The following is a 21,407-nucleotide window of genomic DNA, read 5'->3' as shown; positions in this document are numbered from 1 at the left end:
CCTACCTCCTCCTCCCTCGAAATTGCTGGCCTTGTGTCAAAAACTCGAAACCAGTTAATCTAACCGCGGGATCAAATTTAGTTTGAAGTTGTATTTGACATGTGTAATTTATAACTTTTCTTTTGGTTGTTTTTGCTGTCACATGTCAAACTAGATGAAGCAAACCTATGATCAAAGACTTTCCGTCCGTGACAATCCTGTCTTTTCGTCAGATGCTGTTTGATTCGTCCTAGTGATAGCTAGTACTTGATAAGATACACATACATACAAAATATCGAGTTGTTTAGCATAATATGGAGACGGTTTCCACATGACCATCTCGTTTATGATTTTTTTCCTAGAAATATTGCATTTTGAATCACATAATTCAACGTGTCTCGGGATTATATCTTCAATATTATTGTCCTTATTAAAACTGTGAAGCTGGCCTTGTGCCCATAGCAGAAGCGCTTATTAAAACTGTGAAGGCTGTAAGCTGGGGGAATTGTTATCGTGCCGGACAAACTGCTTTACGGCATTTCTTCCGGCTCCTTTAGATTCTGGGTTCAAATAAAATAAGTACCAGTATCGATTAGCCACCCTCCTTAAAATCACCTACCATGTACCTTAAAATAGAAACCCCTTTCGGGTCGATAAAAAGAAGTACCAGTCCAGTAAATTTTGAAAACTATGACTAAAACGTCGAATTGGTAGTGTACCAGCTGTTCACGTTTGGGTTCAAATCCCGCCGAAGTTAGCATTATCATCCATCCTTTCGAATCGATAAAATAAAGTACTGGGATCAATTTAAAAGTTCTGGAACCCGCTTACCTCAAAATTGCTATCCTTGTGTCAAAATCAGAAACAGCCGTTAAAAATATGATTTTTAACCAGCCATCCTCCTTCTCCAAACTCTGATTGGCGGCCTTTTTGGAATTAGCAATCGCCACCTCATGGAGAATGAAAAGGGCAAGGAGTTGGGCGGTCGTTTCCTTCAGTGAAAGATTTTTTTTTAGTCCCAAATTTTCCAAGCATATTTTTACCCTCTTCCCAATTCTGCGCTCCCTTTCCGGTAAATATTTACTAATTATTACACCCGTCTCACAAACTAGGTGTAATAGTAAATAAAAATAGAAAATGAAGTTTTTTAAGCATGTTTTTCCCCCCTAAGCAATTCTGTGTCCCTTTCCCGGCAAATCCTTACTAAACGAATATAAATAGTAAATAAAAGTACAAAATAAACTTTCAGTCAAGTATTGGGGGATAGAAGTAATCGACTGACAAACTTCAAAATTGCTGACCTTGAGCCTAAATCAGGAAAGAAACTCTCGTAAAATCCTGATTTCTAACCACCATTTAATGTAACATAGTTAAAGAAAACTGGATTACGACGAAAACATTTCTTTCCTGCCCCCATTAAAAACAAACCCTCTCTTTTGATCAAATTATCTTCAATTATAAATACGTATTTCAGTTTAGTGTTACCATGCTCTTAAAATATCTCTGATCTTTGACAAGTATCGCATATTTTCCTGTAGAGAAAATAAATGTCGAATCCTAAAAAAATATATTTAAAAACTTGTGTGTGGGGAAAGGTATTTTGGGGGTTGCAAGCGTGATAAAATACTTCCCAGCTTTTGAAAAAGTTTTAGCGATAAATCATATTAATTTTTTTTCTTCTTTTGATAACGCGGGTCTTTCAAATGTCGAGAGTTGTGTGACGTGAGTGCGTGGTCGTATATGTGTGTGTGTGTTCGTGCGTAACGTCTATGTGAATATATGTATGCGTTTGTGCACCTGTGGCGTATATATGTGTGTGAGAGAGAAGTATGCGTTTTAGGTGAATGTATGTGTGTGTGAAGGCGCCGTGGTTGTTTGTATAGACACACGTCACTATATCTACATGTGTCGATGACATGTAGGGGAGGAAAAGGAAGAGGTGGCTTAAAACGTGCTGAGGAAGGGTTTTTTTTTTGTTTTTTGTCGTCGTCAAAGCCTTACATTTTTTTTTTATCTGTAGGGTTTTCAACAGTCACTTTTATACTATCGACACACTGAAAAACTTTACATAGCTTGTTTGTGTGTGTCTGTGTTGTGTACGAGATGAGACAGATCCTACAATAGTCCGACTTGCACAGAATACATATACGTAAACAAAGCTAAATTTAATATACAGACAGAAGGCAAACAACTAGTGGTAATTCATAAATCCACTTTCTCGCCTCCTCTCTCCCTATCGGCATTCCTAAATTTCGCTAAAAAGTATCCATTTTTCTAGAAGTTATGAGGTAAGAAAGTCGGGGAGGGAGGTACACATCTGTAGGAATGCCGGCTATATATATATATATTTATATATTACAGGGAAAAATGCGAGCATGAAAAGTAATTCATGCATTTTTCTATCATTTTAAGCCTAATTAATAAAAGTATACTTTTATTTTAAAATCTAAAAAAATATTATGTTAATTGAAGATAAATAAGTGCCTTACTGCCCACCTTTAGACACCTGACATATTTTGATGTAGCTTTTTTTCTACTGAACCAAATCTCAAACTATTTATGGTAAAGTGTAGCTGAGGAGATGTCCTCTTTAAAACTGTTAACAGTTTGCAATTTTGTTGAGAACTGAATTAGTGGTAGAGCTTGAAATCTGCTGCGGTTGACGAAATGGTGAACTTAATGATATATTCAACTACTACCATGGTCGAATGATATATGGAGTAGGTTGTGGTTCAGGAGTTCCTTTCAAAACCATGTGGATTCGGCCTCAGACATACAGTGCAGCTATATATGGCCTGCTCGCTTAGCCAGCGGGGTGGCGTCATTTGAAGGCTAAAACAATGCAAAGCGCATTGTGGCCAGCGATGTGTAACATCTCATAGCCTGGTCGGTCACGGTGATATATATATATATATATATATATATATATATATATTCTTTTATTCATTTGACTGCGGCCATGCTGGAGCACTGCCTTTAGTCGAACGAATCGACCCCAGGACTTATTATTTGTAAGCCTAGTACTTATTCTATCGGCCTCTTTTGCCGAACTGCTAGTTACGGGGACGTAAACACCAACATCGGTTGTCATGCAATGGCGGGGGGTACAAACACACACACACACACACACACACATGCATATATATATATATACGACGGGCTTCTTTCAGTTTCCGTCTACCAAATCCACTCACATGGTTTTGGTCGGCCCGAGGATATGGTAGAAGATACTTGCCCAAGGTACCACGCAGTGGGACAACATGGAACCATGTAGTTAGGAAGCAAGCTTCTTACCACACAGTTACGCTTGTGCCTAGGTATGCAAGTGTATATGTATATATGTGTGTATATGTATGTGTATATATATGTATACACACACACACACACACACACACAAAATAACCAATATGAATGTTGGTTGGTTTTCTTCTGTCACGTTTTACATCATGTAGAGACAGGATGAAAAAATGGGAAGCAGAGAGGAGGCATACAATATGTGTACATACTAGGCTTGACTGCAGGCAAGGAGTAAATGAATGCTACGCACATACACACACATGGAGAAAAAGGAAGAGAAAGTGTGTTTGTGTTTATAAAGAGAGAGAGAGAGAGAGAGAGAGAGAGAAAGTGTGTGTGTGTGTGCGACTGAGACAGCACCAAGAAAATTGATAAAAGTCAAATGATTGTATTTCCTGTTATTTTCCCATGGTCTATACTTGCAAAATTACCCATCCATCATATGACAGGTAATACTTCAGCATATATAAATAAACTTCCAACAGAACAGAAGCAAATATTAATAAACTAGCGTTTGGTTGCACTGAGCTAAGAAAAAGGAAGAAAAAAAAGCTATTAAACCTATAAGCGTAGAGAAATACATAATACCATCTATTATTGTGTATGTGTATATACTATATATAAATATATATATATACAATTTCATTTGATATTTAAAAATATAAAAGGTTTTACCCTCATAAACCGTCTACTGGTAACTTTTTATAGCAACTCATCCACACAAGGATGTATATATGTATGTGTATATATATATGTGTGTGTGTGTGTGTGTGTGTATATATATATATATATATATATATATATATATATATACACACACACATATATACATACATATATATGTATTTGTGTATATATGTCTATGTATCTCTCTCTCTCTGTATCTATATATATATATCTTAAATGGAAGAAGTATTTTACGCTTGAATGAAAGAAACGGCCAGTAGTTGTGTATAAGGTGTCAAAAGCCAGAATAGTTTGTTTACAGAAGTCAGAGTGGCAAAAAAATCTCTGCAAAAGTCCACCAAACTCGAGAATTTTGAAAATCTGTTACTTAAAAAAAATTCCGATATTTTCTTTTTGTCTTTTATTTTATACTTGTTTCATTTACTGGGACTGCGGCCATGCTGGGGCACCACCTTGAGTTTGTTTTTTTGGTTTTGGCTCCTTGCCACTCATGCCTCATTCCAGCTTCTTCCTCTTCTCATTATTTCAACATACCTTAACCATTTAGGTCAGATACATTTTTTTTCTCTCTTCATCTGTCCTTTCTGAAGAAGAGCATAGACTTGAAATGTTAAAAATCTCTTCCTTTTTCATGAAAGAATGACAAACAAGGTGTACTAATGCACACTATTTGTTGTTCTTTCACTTCATTTTTTTTGTATTTTTGGACCATGCTCTTTTTAAAACCTGGTACTTGTATTATCGGCCTCTTTTGGCTGAGTTACTAAGTTATAGAGCTGGAAAGCCAGAGGACTTCACCAAGCTCCACTGTCTGCTTTGGCATGGTCTTTACAGCTTGATGCCCTTCCTAATGCTAACCACTTCACACAGTGGACTGGGTGCTTTCATGTGTAACCAGTACCGGTGAGGGCTGCTTTGGCATGGTTTTTACAGCTTGATACTCTTCTTAATGCCGGTCACCTTACAATGTAAACTGGATGCCCTCATGTGGCACCAGAACCAGCAAGGTCTGCTTTTGGGGCTATAATAAAAGACAAGGTGCCATGCTGTGGGACTGAACCCAGATTCATGTAGTTAGGAAGCAAACTTCTTGCCATAAAAAAATTGTTAATTTGATATTTATGTGTGACAAGTTTATATTTTTGGTTTTGGTAAGTTGGGTTCAGTCCCACTGCATGGTACCTTGAGCAAGTGTCTTCTACTATAGCCACGGGCTGAACAAAGCCTTGCAAATGGATTTGGTTGATAGAAACTGAAAGAAGCCCTTTGTATATATATATATATATTTATGTGCGCATGTCTTTTTGTTCCCTCACCATTGCTTGACAACTGATGTTGGTGTGCTTATGTCCCTGTAATTTAGCAGTTCAGCAAAAGAAACCGATAGAATAAGTACTAGGCTTACAAAGAATAAACCCTGGGGTCGATTTGTTCGACTAAAGGCGGTGCTCCAGCATAGCTGCAGTCAAATGACTGAGACAAGTGAAATAATAGTTTTTAAAAAAAATAGTTATGGACAGAAATCTTCAGTTCTTGCACAAAACACTTGTGATTAGTTTAAATCTTCATTTTGTTTTGAATTAATCATTCATTATCTTGTAGCTTTGTGATTTCGATGATGTGATTCTATATTTTTAGAATGACATTGTAGAGTAAGTGAGAGAAGCCTGATCTGGCCAGTTTGACCAGAAAACAGGTGGAATATTTGGGCCAGATTTACTTTTTACTCTTTACTCTCTTTTACTTGTTTCAGTCATTTGACTGTGGCCATGCTGGAGCACTGCCTTTAGTCGAGCAAATCGACCCCGGGACTTATTCTTTGTAAGCCCAGTACTTATTCTATCGGTCTCTTTTGCTGAACCGCTAAGTGACGGGGATGTAAACACACCAGCATCGGTTGTCATGCAATGATCAGTTTAAATGCTAATGAGTTTTAAAAAAATGAGTAAGAGAAAAGAAAACCCCGCCACATTTTAAATTTAACTATCAAACAGGTGGGGGGGGTAACTCTAGACATGGCTTGGTTGTTTAAGTTGACACTGTCAGTGAAGCGTGGTTGTCAATGTACTTGTCAACTTGAGAGATGAATGAATATATAAAAATTGACCTACAATTGAGTTTTGTTTTTTAGTCCCCCATTCATTTTTCTTTTAGCTGTGTTTTCTTTTGTTGGAATATCTCCTTTCTTAATCTTTCCCCATTCAAAAAAATTCAATTATACTCTTTTTCCTCTCTCTATAGAAATAAATAACTTACATTGTTGAAATGTGTAGCTTTCAGAGGCACCTGCAGTTCACCTTTGAACTACTGACTTGCACCTGAGAATAATAATGATTCCTCATATTATAAGTAGTAAGGTGATGATGAACTGGTAGAATTGTTAGCAAGTACTTAGCATCATTTCTTCCGGCTCTTTAAGTTCTGAGTTCAAATCCTGCCATGGTCAACTTTGCCTTTCATCCTTTTCAGGTTTTACAGAATAAGTATCTATTTCTTTACTACCCACAAGGGGCTAAACACAGAGGGAACAAACAAGGACAGACAAACAGATTAAGTCGATTACATCAACCCCAGTGCGTAACTGGTACTTAATTTATTGACTCCGAAAGGATGAAAGGCAAAGTCGACCTCGGCGGAATTTGAACTCAGAATGTAACGGCAGATGAAATACGGCTACGCATTTCGCCCGGCGTGCTAACATTTCTGCCAGCTCGCCGCCTTTACAGAATAAGTACCAGCTAATAATTGGGGTTGATGTGGTTAACTAGACAACTCTCCTAAAATTTCAGGCTTTGTGCCTAGAGTAGAAAACGCAAGCTGGCAGAATTGTTACTGCCCCAGACAAAATGTCTGTCCTTACATTCTGAGTTCAAATTCTGCCATGGTCAACTTTACCTTTCAGTCTTTTGGAGTTGATAAAATAAGTACCAGTTAAGCACTGGGGTCGATGTAATTGATTAACCCTCCATCCCAAAATTTCAGGCCTTGTGTCTATAGTCGAAAAATAAGTATAAAATAAGTATTGGTGTCAATGTAATTGACTTACCCCCTCCCCTCAAAATTTCTGGCCTTGTGCCTAAATTTCAAGCATTATTATAAGCAATAAATAAAGTATGGAAGAAAGGAGCATACATTTAATTATATTGACTTTAGTATTTTGACTGGTATTTAATTTATTGGTCCCAGTATAGATGGATGTTGATCCCTTTTGACTGGTCCCAGTACAGATGGATGTTGATCCGTTTTGACTGGCCCTGGTATAGATGGATGTTGATCCCTTTTGACTGGTCCCAGTATAAATGGAAGTTGATCCCTTTTGACTGGTTCCAGTATAGATGGAAGTTGATCCCTTTTGACTGGTTCCAGTATAGATGGATGTTGATCCCTTTTGACTGTAGTAGTTGAAAGACTGAGTTTTTAAAAATATATGTGATAACTTTTATAAATCCTAACCTGAAAAACTTTTGAAAAAGGGAAATCAAAAAGTGGAAAATATCAGAAAGTAGCGTGTGTGCATGCATGTGTGTGTTTGTGTGTGTGTGTGACCCCCACCTTTTTTTCTTGCAGTATTGTAATCTTCAATGCTTAACCCTATCCGGCTGAAACATTCTACCTATTTTACATTCAATCTAACTAGATCAAGCCTCTCACACCAACCCTACAATGTCATTCTAGAAATAAACCGTCACATCATCAAAATCTCAAACCTACAAGATAATGTATGATTAATTGGAAATAATGGGAATAAATAAGGATTACATTTGACAGTAATCTGAATATGCTAAAGGGTTGAAGCAGTTATCGCACACCCGAAGAATTTAAGGTTTTGCTTTGCTAAATAATTTCTGACTCTGTTCTTTAGGAATGCCTGTATATGTATGCATGCATACATACATGCACACATACAGTATTCCTAAATTATCTTTACAACTTCCACAATTTATTGTAGCTATTAAAGTCGAGCTCCACCAATCAAATTGTATTAGAAACATCAGAACATGTGGAAGTGTTCTGATATTTCGTTCTGATGTTTCTAATAAAACTTCATTTCTTTGCCTCTGTTTTCTAATAAATTCTGCTGAGTTATCTTTATTCATTTTTCTCTGAATTTTTCAAATTGTAAAGGTAATTTATGGACACCCAGTATAACATATCCTTATCCATGCTTGCATGGGGTGGACAGTTTATTGAGGCAGACAGTTTATTGAGGCAGATTTTCTACAGGTGGATGGATGCCCTTCCTGTCACCAACCCTCATCTTTTTCCAAGCAAGATAATATTTCCCCTCCTATGGCCGGACATGTTTTTGCTGAATATTGGAAATGAATTACACTGCTTTTATGACAGTGACACTCATTTACTAAATTTGAAACAATATTATAAGCAATAAATGTCACAACAAAAGGACACAAACATAAATACGCACCCACACACACAAACATCTGACTGGTTTCTTTCCGCTTCCGTTTCCAAAGTTTACCAACCAATGTGTCACACAGTGGGGCTGAACCCAAAACCATGCAGTTTAGAAACCAATTTCTCAACCACACAGCTACACCTGCACCTTTATAATACATACATACACTTCTGCACAGTATTTGCATTTTACTGTTACCCATGCAAACCCTCACTAATTTTCTGATTATTCCAGACTTAAATCTAGATCTATATATAACTTCGCAAGAAAAACACTAATATAGGTGCAGGAGTGGCTGTGTGGTAAGTAGCTTGCTTACCAACCACATGGTTCTGGGTTCAGTCCCACTGCATGGCATCTTGGGCAAGTGTCTTCTGCTATAGCCTCAGGCCGACCAATGCCTTGTGAATGGATTTGGTAGACGGAAACTGAAAGAAGCCTGTCGTATATATGTATATATATATGTATGTGTGTGTATGTTTGTGTGTGTATGTTTGTGTGTCTGTGTTTGTCCCCCTAGCATTGCTTGACAGCCGATGCTGGTGTGTTTATGTCCCCATAACTTAGCAGTTTGGCAAAAGAGACTGATAGAATAAGTACTGGGCTTACAAAGAATAAGTCCCGGGGTCGATTTGCTCGACTAAAGGCGGTGCTCCAGCATGGCTGCAGTCAAATGACTGAAACGAGTAAAAGAGAGTAATGTGTTCTAACAGTTGGCGCCATACACAAAGCTGACAGCTAAAGCATTACTCAAATTAAACAACTGGATTATATCCTGGTTCTATGAGCCTAAGTAGTTCACAGGAGAGCTAAGTCCATTACATAGAACAAGTGGATTATGTAAAGTCCATTACATAGAACAAGTGGATTATGTACTGATTAAATAAGCTTTAGAAGTTCACAGGGCAGCTAAATCCATTAAAGTTCATGAACGATTTTCCAAAGACCCATAAAGCCTAAACAATAAACCAACATCTTTATGTATTCCTGGAATTAATTCTCTACCAATTTATGCTATTTCATGGTAAGCTTTTAACTCATTCTCCATCATGGCCTGTTCCTGGAACTTAACAATGACTCCATTTATTTTCAGTTACACTGCATTTTGCTTAATTTCAAGGAAATGCAATGTTTTTTTCATTTTCCCAATATTTCATAATTAAACTTTAATATTTAGCATTTATGTCATTTAGATATCCTTGGAACCATGTCAAAGATACAGAATAAAATATTTCCTCAAATTACTCATGCTGGTGCCAGCATGGGGGATTTGGCGCTTTATGTGCCACCAGCCTAAATGCACCCTTGCTGGTGGTACATAAAAACCACCCAACGCATTCTGTAAAGTGGCTGACATTAGGAAGGGCATCTGGCCATAGAAACCATGCCAAAACAGACAATTGGAGTTTGTATGCTTATCATCATCATCATCATCGTTTAACGTCCGTTTTCCATGCTAGCATGGGTTGGATGGTTCAACTGGGGTCTGGGAAGCCAGAAGGCTGCGCCAGGCCCAGGCTGATCTGGCAGTGTTTCTTATCTGTTTAAGAAGTCAATGGAAAGGCATTATCAATTATTAACATTTTTAGTGGTCTGTTTCTTTCTTCTTTTGAAATAATTTATGTATCACTACATCAACCAGACTATTGGATGTTATACATCACTGATCACGGTGCCCTTCCCTGCTAGCATTGTTTCAGTTTTCAAATGACACCATCCTGTTGGCTAGGTGAGCAGACCAACATTCTCACTTAACAGAATGGTTATTCGTCGCGGGGTTACCTGCCACTGAGTGGACTGGAGCAATGTGAAATGAAGTGTTTAGCTCAAGGACTCAACACGCAGCCGGTCTGGGAATGGAAACCATGACCTTGTGATCATGAGTGCAACTTCTTAACCACTGGGCCATGCACCTTCACACACACACACACACACACACACACACATTTGAAAAGAGTTATCTGAATGCTAAAAAGTTAAACATTGATTGATTATGAAGGTCCACCCAGGTGAAATAGGAACCAAAGAGGCCCATAAAAAGTTAGTTACCTTTTTGAGTCATGCTGACTCATAAGGGCCGGTTTCCATAGTGTATAAATTCCCCTCCTGGATGGGATGCTGATCCATCACAAGATTCCTCACTTTTGCCAGCTGAGTGGACTGGAGTAACGTGAAATGAAATGTTTTGTTCAAGAACACAATCTGCCACCCAGCCCAGGAATCGAAACCAGAATCTTACGGTCATGAGTCCAACACCCTAACCACTTTACCACGTGTCTCCATGAAAAAAAAACAACAGGTCTATAGGTATAAAATGGTTGGAAAACACTGATCTAAGATAATAATTATCTGGCTAAATGCATGCGATGTAATGTGTTGAGGCTGGACAATTAGATTATTGGTACATTTCATGTAACTGACCTCTATGTAGCTTGAGGTTATGATAATAATAATAATAAAAAATAACTTGTCCAAGTATCCATGTACTGAGATTGATCTTGGAACCTTATGGATATCAAGCAAGCTTCTTGACCAATAGGCTATGCATCCATATTACACACACAGACACATATGCCCATACTGGGGGCAGGGGGTACAGCCCACTTTGAGAACCTATGGAATAATTTGAACACTAAAGGATGAAGTCACGGGTGAGCCTACTCTGTCAAAAATGACAGGGATTCAGACATACATTGAAAGCTCTTCATATTCATGACTTAAGCCAAGAAATGTAGAAAAAGTCTGGAAGTTGCTTGTCCACAATTTAGTTTTTTTTAGTTCATTTTGTGAATGATGTTGCTAACAAAAAGCCTTTGAAATTTGCATCCCTAAGAAAAGATGACTCGTGGGTTTATGGCCTTCTAGTTTTAACATTGAACTACATGTGAACAATGTGTGCTCATCTGTTTTCCATTCTGGCATTGGTTGGACAGTTTGACAGAAATTGGCAAGCCAGAGGGCAGTACGAGGCCCCAGTTGTTTGTTCTAGCATGGTTTTTATGGCTGGATACCCTTCCCAATGCCAACCACTTTATAGTGTACTGGGTGCTTTAACAGGACTCTGGCACAGATGCTATCATGTGGTACCAGAATGGATGCATTTATGTGCCACTGGTACAGATGCTTTTTACATGGCACTAGCACCCATGAACCCACTCAGCTGAAGAGGGATGTAGGGGACATGCCTATATGTATAATATATATGCACACACAACAAGCTTCTTTCATTTTCTATCTACCCAATCCCTTCACAAGGCTTTGGTTGGCCTGGGGCTAAAATAGGAGACATTTGCCCAGGGTTTCACACAATGGACTTGAACATGGTTAGGAAGCAAGCCTCTTATCTACACAGCCATATCTATATGCTTGCATTTGTGTATATATGTAGATATATAATATCATACATGTATATTGACATAAGATCATATGTACACACACACGCATATATATTTAAGATCATATAAATATGATCCCGTGTGTATATATCTAGGTATATTTATATAAGATCATATATTCATATGTATATATGTGCATATATACAAGAAATTACGTAATAGGAGTTGGGTTATGTGAAAATCCCTGTTTTCTTCTTCTTTTCCCATAATCCCTTTGAACAAACAAGTCATATCCAGTATCATCGAATGAATAAATGAGTTTCAACTCCCACCATTTGTTCACCCAGTAGACAAAAACAAAAAAAAATCTGGCCGAATGGAGCAGAAATTCATTTCATTTTATCAAAATTTTCTCGAGCTATTTTTCGTTTTTTTCTCACAGACTTTTTAGTTCAGAAAAATCACTGCCTCCCACTCACCCCATAATTATTATTATTATTATTATTATTATTTGGCAGGTCACATCATCATTAATAATGTCCGCTCCCTAGCTCCCCAAATTACTTTGACCTTTTCGCTCAGGAGCAGTCTGTTTTAAACACTTGTGTGTGTGAGTGTGTATTTGTATTTTGCATACAGTTTTCCCCCTGTCACCCTATCTATCAATTTATTCAGTTGTTGACCTTCATAAAGATCTATCTTGAAAGCTGAAACAGTATAGCACCACTACCATTACTTATATATATATATATATATATATATATATATATATATATATATCTCCTCCCTCCTGATTGCTGCTGCATCTCTTATACTAAATCTCAGAGAGGTGATGGCCATTGCTCATGCCATTTGTCAATTCATATTGCCATTTAATATCTGTTTTCCATGCTGGTATGGGTTGAACAGTTCCACAGAAGCTGCCAAGCCAGAAGACTGTGTTATGCACTTCAGCCTGGTTTCTATGGTTGGGTACCTTTCTTAATGCTAACCATTTTACAGTGTGTAATGAGTACTTGTTTTATGTGGCACCAGCACCAGTGAGGCAACCAAGTGTCTTACAAGACGATATACCACTAAGTACATAATCCAAATCTGCCCTTCGCCATAGAGCCTTTATCAGGGTTCAAGTTTAGGATTCCATGTTGTAGAATAGTTACAGTTTTGAGGAAAAATGCCTTGTGGTGTTTCTTTAGCTACTCTTTTACTTGTTTCAGTCATTTGACTGCGGCCATGCTGGAGCACCGCCTTTAATCGAGCAACTCGACCCCGGGACTTATTCTTTGTAAGCCTAGTACTTATTCTATCGATCTCTTTTGCCGAACCGCTAAGTGACGGGGACATAAACACACCAGCATCGGTTGTCAAGCAATGCTAGGGGGACAAACACAAACACACACGCACATATATATATATATACATATATACAACGGGCTTCTTTCAGTTTCCGTCTATCAAATCCACTCAGAAGGCTTTGGTCGGCCCGAGGCTGTAGTAGAAGACACTTGTCCAAGGTGCCACGCAGTGGGACTGAACCCGGAACCATGTGGTTGGTAAACAAGCTACTTACCACACGCTTTGATTTCAAATTCCACCTAGGTCAACTTTACCTTTCCTCTTTTCATGGTTGATAAAATAAAGTACGATTTGAGTCCTGAAGTCGATGGTATCAGTTTACTTCTACAGTTCTTGTCTTGTGCCAACATTAGAAACATTTATTTAAAAAGGCACCAGAAAAAAATGCTTTGTGATGTTTCTTCCAGCTCTTGTGTGTTCTGAGGTTAAATCTTGCCATGATCAACTTTGCATTTTACCCCACCTGGGGTCAATAAAATAAAAGCATCAGCTAAATGTGGGGTGGGTGGGTGTGGACAATGGGATTGAGAAAACTCTTATTCCATCCCCCTAAATTTCAGCCCTTTTGCCTTTATTAGAAACAATTTGTGATGATATCAAATCTTTTCACTTTTTTCTTATAGGCGTGTGTGTGTGTATAATCCCTCACTATTCGTATGTGTGTGTGTGTATATATGTATGTATACACACACACACACACACACGTACACATATAATGTACAGGTGTGGCTGTGTGGTAAGAAGTTTGCTTGCCAGCCACATGGTTCCTAGTTCAAATCCAGTGTGGCACCTTGGGTAACGTATCGTCTATTTCCCCAGGGCAACCAAAAAGACTCACGAGTGAATTTGGTAGACAGAAACTGAACCCCTCCCCCACACGTATATGTATGTGGATGGGTGCCTTTGTGTTGTCCCCACCCCTATTGCATGACAACACGTATTTGTTTGTCTGTGTCTCCCAATACGTAGCGATTCAGCAACAGAGACCAGACTTAAGAAAAAAATAAGTACTGGGGTTAACTTGTTAGACGAAACCCTTCAAAGCGGTGCTGCATCATGGCCGCAGTCAAATGACTAAACCAATCAAAAGATAAAAGATTCAATCTCGTGCGTTTTTTTGTTATTTCTTAAAAATTATCCTGAGAACTAAGAGACTACATTACGAAACACGAGGTTTCTGATTTTGTATTTTGAGGGAGAAAAGTTGCTATTTTTAGCATGGAGCAGGGTTTATTAACCTCCTTTCTCTGTATTTCCTCTACCGCTCACCCCTTTACCAGTTCAACATCCTGTTATCTCCCCCAAATTACGATAAGGAGAAAGTAGTCATCTTAACAGTTTATTGCATAATTCGAAAAGCCTTGTATTATATCATCAAGCATCCTTCAAACCAACATTAAGAGCGGGGGAAACTGTAAGAAAACAGGACGAATAATGAAGAAGTTTTTCAGCCCCAAAATAAATATCTTCTTAGTATCTTAAAATTTCCTTCATTGGGGTAGGGAGTTCTTTCTAATTTATGAATTAGAGGACACAAAAGACCATTTTCTTATTGTTATTTGACCTCAAATTACTAGACCCTGATTGAACCGACCTTAATAATCAAAGGCAGTTCATTCGAGCCCATCTGATACCATTTTAAGGGTATCACGGTATCGAAAAAGGTGGCGAGCTGGCAGAATCGCTAGCGCGCTGGACGAGACGCTTAGCGGTATTTCGTCTGTCGTTACGTTGTGAGTTCAAATTCCGCCGAGGTCGACTTTGCCTTTCATCCTTTCGAGGTCGATAAATTAAGTACCAGTTACGCACTGGGGTCGATGTAATCGACTTAATACCTATGTCTGTCCTTGGTTGTCCTCTCTGTGTTTAGCCCCCTGTGGGCAGTAAAGAAATAGGTATCGAGAATTATATTATCAAATGTGTCTTCTTCTCTCTCTTGGAGATTTGACGGCTATTTCTAACATATCAAGCAGTTACGTGGAGGTTCCACTTCCAACTGCTTAAAAAGCTGGAGAATAATTTTCTGCGACCTGGAGAGAAAACCTTTTAGCCATTTCTCAGGTTATTTAGGCCTGACATTTCGTAAGGTCTCCTTCTCTTCTCCTCTTCCCTACTGTTCATCAAAACGCCATCTGTCAAAAATCCCTCGTAATTTTGTGTCCTTAGCGCGCACGAATGAAAGGGTGTCAAGCCCCCTGAAAAGACTTGGCTGTGACGCTGATAGCGATAGAAATAGTTGGTGGAGGGAGGTGGTGGTGGTGGTGATGACGCTGGATTAAGTTTGGTGGCGGTGATGATAGCGATGGAGTGTGATGGTGGTAGTGGTGATGATTTTTGCGTTGGGCTTTGTCATGGCTGTTATTCAGCTCCTGATTCAACACTTGATTGAGTAGGTGTCCTCTGTTTAGTATCAAAGGCACTTCAGATGTGACCATCCCTCACGTTCTATATCTATTTTTATTTTCAGAACAATATATGTATTCATTGTATTAAAAAACAGCACCCCCCCCCAAAAAAAAACCCGTTGGGTTTGAGTAGGATTTGGTTGCTATTTAGACTCGGGTTAGCAATGATCAAGCAAGCCTGACTACTCCGTCTTTATTTCAGAAATGTACTCCTGACTACATTCCCTAAATGTAACGCCCACTCTTTTCTTTGGAGACAGCAGGATATGGTTTGAGGGAGATTTCCATATTTTCTGACTGGGTAAAAATGATAAAACTTTAAAACCTCTATAACTTTTTGTAGAAAGATTTTTGTAGAAAAAGTGAATTATCTCTTGAGATTCAGCGTGGAAAATTACATTAATACACCATATTTTAAAAATTTTCACTAGACTTTAAAAGTTCCACAGGTGCAACCAAACAGAAAAAAACCCGATTTGGTTTGCTATTTCTAGGCAGGTCCAGCGCCGTCATAAGACACAAGACAAATTGGGCAGTTGCCCTGGGGTCCCACAAGTCTAAGGACCAAATCCTGATCCATGTATACTGTCAAATACTACAGGGCCCATTCACTGATTTGCATAGGAACTCCACAGGTCTAGAAGTGGGCAGTTGCCCTGGGATTCCACTGGTCCAGGGACCCAATTCTACAGGGCCCTGTGCATTGATTTGCATTTGAGCTCCACAGGTCTAAGGGTTCATTTCTGATCTATGTATGCTTTCAATAAATAAATATTTAGGGCCGAGTGTAATGATATGCTCGGGGGCCTGTCATGCAGCTAAAACGCCTCGGGACAGGTCGAACGACCATCTGTGGGGCTCCCTTATTAGTTCGTGAGGGATTCATATCAGTTATAGTTGTATAGCCCCTGGTCGTCCCTGTTGCACACTATGGCACCCACGTAATCAGCTGACTGAGAAGGCGCCACTCACGAATTCTTTTACTCTTCTCTGTTTTATATCATGGTGATTGTCACTGTTATTTAACCCCAGGTGGGGTTTGATCGAGTAGGCATTCCAGCCCTAACTGTCCCCTTTTTATGTGTGGTGCATTTAGAACTTATATAATCCAATGTATCACTTTATTTTCTTGGGATTTGAGAGATACTCGGCTGCGCTTACTGGCAGATCAGACGATTTGCAGAGGCTTAACGGTGCTAAAGACAGAGCCTCTATGCGATGTTTTTCGATCTGCTAGAAAAAACAGCTTAGTTCCTCACATTTCACGTATCTTTCCCTTTTCCACCACAGTCTTAGAAAGGGAGACATCGAATAATAATGATAGTGTGGTCCTAGTTTCCTTGACTCTAGTGCAGTGGTTTTCAACCAGGGTTCCGCCAGTACAGTCCAGGGGTTCCGCAAGAAGTTACAAAACTGCTAAAATCGGCAGTAATTTTTAATTCTCCTGTGCAGATATGTGTGCATAAGACTATTAAATTATTGCACAGGGGTTCCTCGAGCCAGTGGAATGTTTCCTTGGGGTTCCGCTCCAGCAAAAATGTTGAAAAGCACTGCTCTAGTGAAAAGACTGAATGAATGCCTACTCGGTCAGAGCTAACCTGGGGCTAAACAACAGCACGCGCGCCCTTTCTCTCTCTCTCTCTCTCTCTTTCTCCCTCTTCTCTCATCCCATGGCGGTAGCTGTATTTTAGTGGAGGATGTGTATTATGGTAATGGTATCTGTCAGTAGTGGTTGTGTTAGGAAATGATGGCGGTGGCTGTTTGAAAGGAAGGGGGAAAGAAGGCCCCGAGTTGCAAGGCTAACTGGTTGTTGTTGCTGCTGAAGAAGTATTTATCATTACAATCACACCAGCGACTTTCAAAATCTCTTCTCCCTCATCAAATTCCACCATTTTTTTTTACCCCCCCCCCCCCGAGGTTTGATTCCCCCTCCTGCACCCCCCCCCCCGCATTTCGCTCTATCCCCTTTCTTCTGTGTCTGTCTTTCTTTCTCTCTCTCTCACACACACAGACACAGAGACACTCACTAATACGCACACGCATAGGACTCATTAACACACATACATAGACACATTCACATGCGCACACACATACACACACTCATCAACACATACATATATATAGGTCTGTGTGTGTCTTTCACACACACACATCTGAGTGTGTGAATGCTGTCCTTTTTCTCACGTCAACTTCCCTTTTCCTTTATTCCTTTTCCATCTTTTTCTTCTCATCCATCCACCTTTTTCTCATCCTGTCGCCTTTGTGTCCAACCTCCCTCTCACTCTGCCTTTACCTTCTCTCCCCCTCTTTAATCCTTCCACTCTCTCTTCCCTTCTTTCTTTTCCTTTCAACCTTACTCTCAGCTTTCCCTTCCCTTCCTCTCTTGTATTTGATTTCTTTTTCTTTCTCACTTCCTTCCTCCCCTTCTCACTCATCCTCTTCTATTTCTCACCCTCTCTCTCTTATTCTCTTCCATCTCTCACCCCACTCCCTAGTATTTTCTCCCCCTTTCTCTCTTTTCATAGCGTCCCCTCCTTCCTCCACCATTCACCAAAATCGCTGTTTCCAAACCAACAGGGTCTCTAAGTGGTCGAATGACATGCTAGAAATACTAGTTAAATCTTCCCCAAATCACATCCTATTTCCCTTAAACAAGATGGGGAACACCTTAGATAATATAATCTTGACGAGATAGCCACGGCTGGAACACTTTTGATCACAGTACTACCATGGACTAAACATCAAACGTCCCGGCTCGGGGCTATATGTCAACGTCCCGTTTCCGTCTTTCCTCCTATCCTGTTGCTGATATTTTTTTCCTCCCTCCGTATTTAAACGGATGCTGTTGATGCTGTTTGCCTCCCTCCCTCCTACATCACTGTCCTCAATTCCCAATGTGGCCTGTTTTCTCTGGCTGGTTCCTTTCTCTTTGTATGTCGCCAAGTCTTTTTTAAAGTTTGTTAACCAATGTCTGCCTACCTTCTTCTTCCATCTTCTCCTTCTCTTTGTCTGACTCCCTGCTTAGCCCCCTTCTTCCTTTCTTTGTGTCCGCTCATTCTCCCCCGCTCCACCATCACACATCTCCATCCCTCTCTGACGGTTATCGATTATGAGGAGGAGCTGTTCGATCACCTTGGCCCGTCTGGGATTGGTTGATGTTTAGGAGTAACAAAAGGACTCGAAACTCCAGTAACGGAATTCTATAAGCTGAAACTATAAACCCGTCCTCCGTATTAAGGCGGCGAGCTGGCAGAAACGTTAGCAGGCCGGGCGAAATGCTTATCGTTATTTCGTCTGTCTTTATGTTCTGAGTTCAAATTCCGCCGAGGTCGACTTTGCCTTTCATCCTTTCGGAGTCGATTAAATAAGTACCAGTTACGCACTGGGGTCGATATAATCGAATTAAACCGTTTGTCTGTCCTTGTTTGTTCCCTCTGTGTTTGGCCCCTTGTGGGTAGTAAAGAAATACGTATTTAATTACTCTGTCTTGGTATTGTGGAATCTTTTGGTGTGATGTGTGGTACTATAGTCTATTGTAGTGTGGTTGTGATATTCTGTGGAGTTGGCTCACAAAACTTTCTGTTCAGTAATTTATGGCACTACCAATTCCAGTTCCTGTATTAATTCAATATTTCTTAAATTAATGGAAAGCACGCAAAGTATGTGACCAATTTGAGCAATCAAGATTACTTTTTAGTTCTTTCACCTGTTAGAATTGAGGTTTAAAGATATCACTGTATATCCTGATAGCTTTTCTGTTTGTTTTTTAATATTATTTATATAGAAGTTACAAACAATTAAATTCAGACAAACAAAAAACCTAGTGCCTTCTACTACGTTCCAGGCCGACCAATGCCCTGTGAATGAAATTGTTTGGCAGAGACTGTGTGGAATCCTGTTATACACACAAATGTGTGTGTGTGAGACCACTGGTATTGGTTTATTTATGCCCCAATACTGCTGAACTGCTAAGTTATGGGGATGTAAACACACCCGCACTAGTTGTCAAACAGTGACGACGGGACACACACACATATATGACAGGCTTCTTTCATTTTCCGTCTACCCAACGCACACAGAGTGGGACTGAACCTGAAACCATGCGCTCACATGGGTCAGACAGAATTTGTTGAAGTGGATATTCTATGGCTGGATGTCCTTTCTGTCATTGCTCCTCATCTCTTTGTGAGTAAGGTTAATATTTTCCCTGCTGCCAGATATGTTTTGACTGAAAATTGGAAACGAAGCACACCGCCTGCATAACAGAGACGCTCGTTTACAGCTACAACGTGATGTCAAGGCAAGGAGACAGTAACACATTTACACACACAATGGCAGGGTGGGTGGCTTCTTTCAGCCTCTGTCTAGATTCTACCAGATCTACTCCCAAGGTCCTAGCTAGCCTGGGAATACAATGGAGGACACATATACAAGATGCCACTCGGCAGGATTGAACCTGAAATTACATGGTTGGGAAACAAATTTCTCACCACATAGCTATACCTGCACCTTGCGTGTGCAAACACACAGGGTCAAAACAAGGTGGAGAAAATAGTACCTGGATACTGTGGGTAGAGTAAAATAGCATTTTATTGGAGTTGAAAAGACTTCACCCATCCATTGTGTGTGTGTGTATTTAAGGGGTTTCAGTAATTGGTTAGGGAGAGATAGCAAAAGGAAACAAGTGCAGGAAAGATAATTTGTGCTAAGATATGCTGCAATGCAACTAAGTCTCACTTGAGTTATCTTTCCTTGATTTCTGTTTCCAATGTAACTTGTAGGTTTGTACACCATCCAATGATATGAGCATGAATATGTGTCTCTGCATGATGAATTACATGTGGATGTATATATATATATTTTGCTATTGATCATCATCATCATCATTATCGTCACCATAACCATTGTCATCATTGCTATTATATGCACTGTTGCATAAGTGCAATTTATAGTGCAGTATACTGTCACTTGAGAAATGTAACTGCAACCATGGTCAAGCACTGCCTTGAAGGATTCCAGATGAATGAATTGACCCAGCACTTGGTTGTTTAAAGTTTTGGCCTCTTTTGCAGAACTGCTAAGTTACAGGGTCATAAACACACCCACACCGGTTGTCAAACAGTGGTAGGGCACAAACACAGATACAGCCCATCCCACACACAGACAGACATGACTGGCTTCTTTCAGTTACTGTCTGCCAAATTTATTCACAAGGCCTTGTCATCCCAAGAGGCTATAGTAGAAGGCACTTTGACAAAGTAACATGCAGTGGAACTGAACCTGGAACCATGTGGTTGGGAAGCATTAAAAAGAATTTTGCAAAATATTTTTGATTCAGTCTACTTGAAGAAAAATTTTCTTTAAATTAAAAATTAATTCTATATAAAAATCTTACCCCTACCCCAGAATGACCCTAATCTTTTCAAAGTTTTTGATTTATTTTTATATATATATATATATATGTGTGTGTATATAAATCATTATTGTTAACATTTAACATCTGTCTTCGATGCTGGCATGGGTTGGACTGTTTGACAGGAGCTGGCCAGTTTGAAGACTACATCAGACTACTGTGTCTGTTTTGGCAAGGTTTTTATCGCTAGATGTCCTTCATAACATTAACCACCCCGTAGAGTGGGCTAAGTGCTTCATGTATGTATATATATACACACACACACACACACACACACACACACACACACACACATATATAGAGTGAGCCAGAAGTCATGAAAAGGTCTGTCATTTTAATCAATTGTTATAATCATATTTTCTTGTGTTTTTCTTAAATATAGTTCTTTTCTACTCTAGGCACAAGGCCTGAAATTTTGGGGGAGGAGTCCAGTTGATTAGATTGACTCCAGTACGCAACTGGTACTTAATTTATTGACCCCAAAAGGATGAAAGGTAAAGTCGACCTCGGTGAAATTT

The 21,407-nt window shown here is 39.4% G+C and overlaps 1 protein-coding gene and 1 long non-coding RNA gene across 2 annotated transcripts in view; both read left to right on the top strand.

Annotated features, from left to right (window-relative positions):
- The window catches only part of LOC118767395, a 22,660-nt gene extending 6,721 nt beyond the window's left edge, over positions 1–15,939 (top strand). Inside the window, exons 2-3 of the long non-coding RNA XR_005003311.1 lie at positions 11,116–11,120; positions 15,820–15,939. This is a non-coding gene — a long non-coding RNA (uncharacterized LOC118767395). The remainder of the gene's footprint in view (positions 1–11,115; positions 11,121–15,819) is intronic.
- LOC115222834 (neurogenic locus notch homolog protein 1-like) overlaps positions 1–21,407 on the top strand; it is a 165,314-nt gene that overhangs the window by 8,043 nt on the left and 135,864 nt on the right. The gene's annotated exons all lie outside the window — the stretch shown is intronic.

The sequence above is a fragment of the Octopus sinensis genome, linkage group LG21 (assembly GCF_006345805.1).
Source record: "Octopus sinensis linkage group LG21, ASM634580v1, whole genome shotgun sequence".
NCBI classification, from domain to species: domain Eukaryota; kingdom Metazoa; phylum Mollusca; class Cephalopoda; order Octopoda; family Octopodidae; genus Octopus; species Octopus sinensis.
The sequence above is the reverse complement of the archived record's forward strand: the minus strand, read 5'-3'. Positions and strand labels throughout refer to the sequence as shown.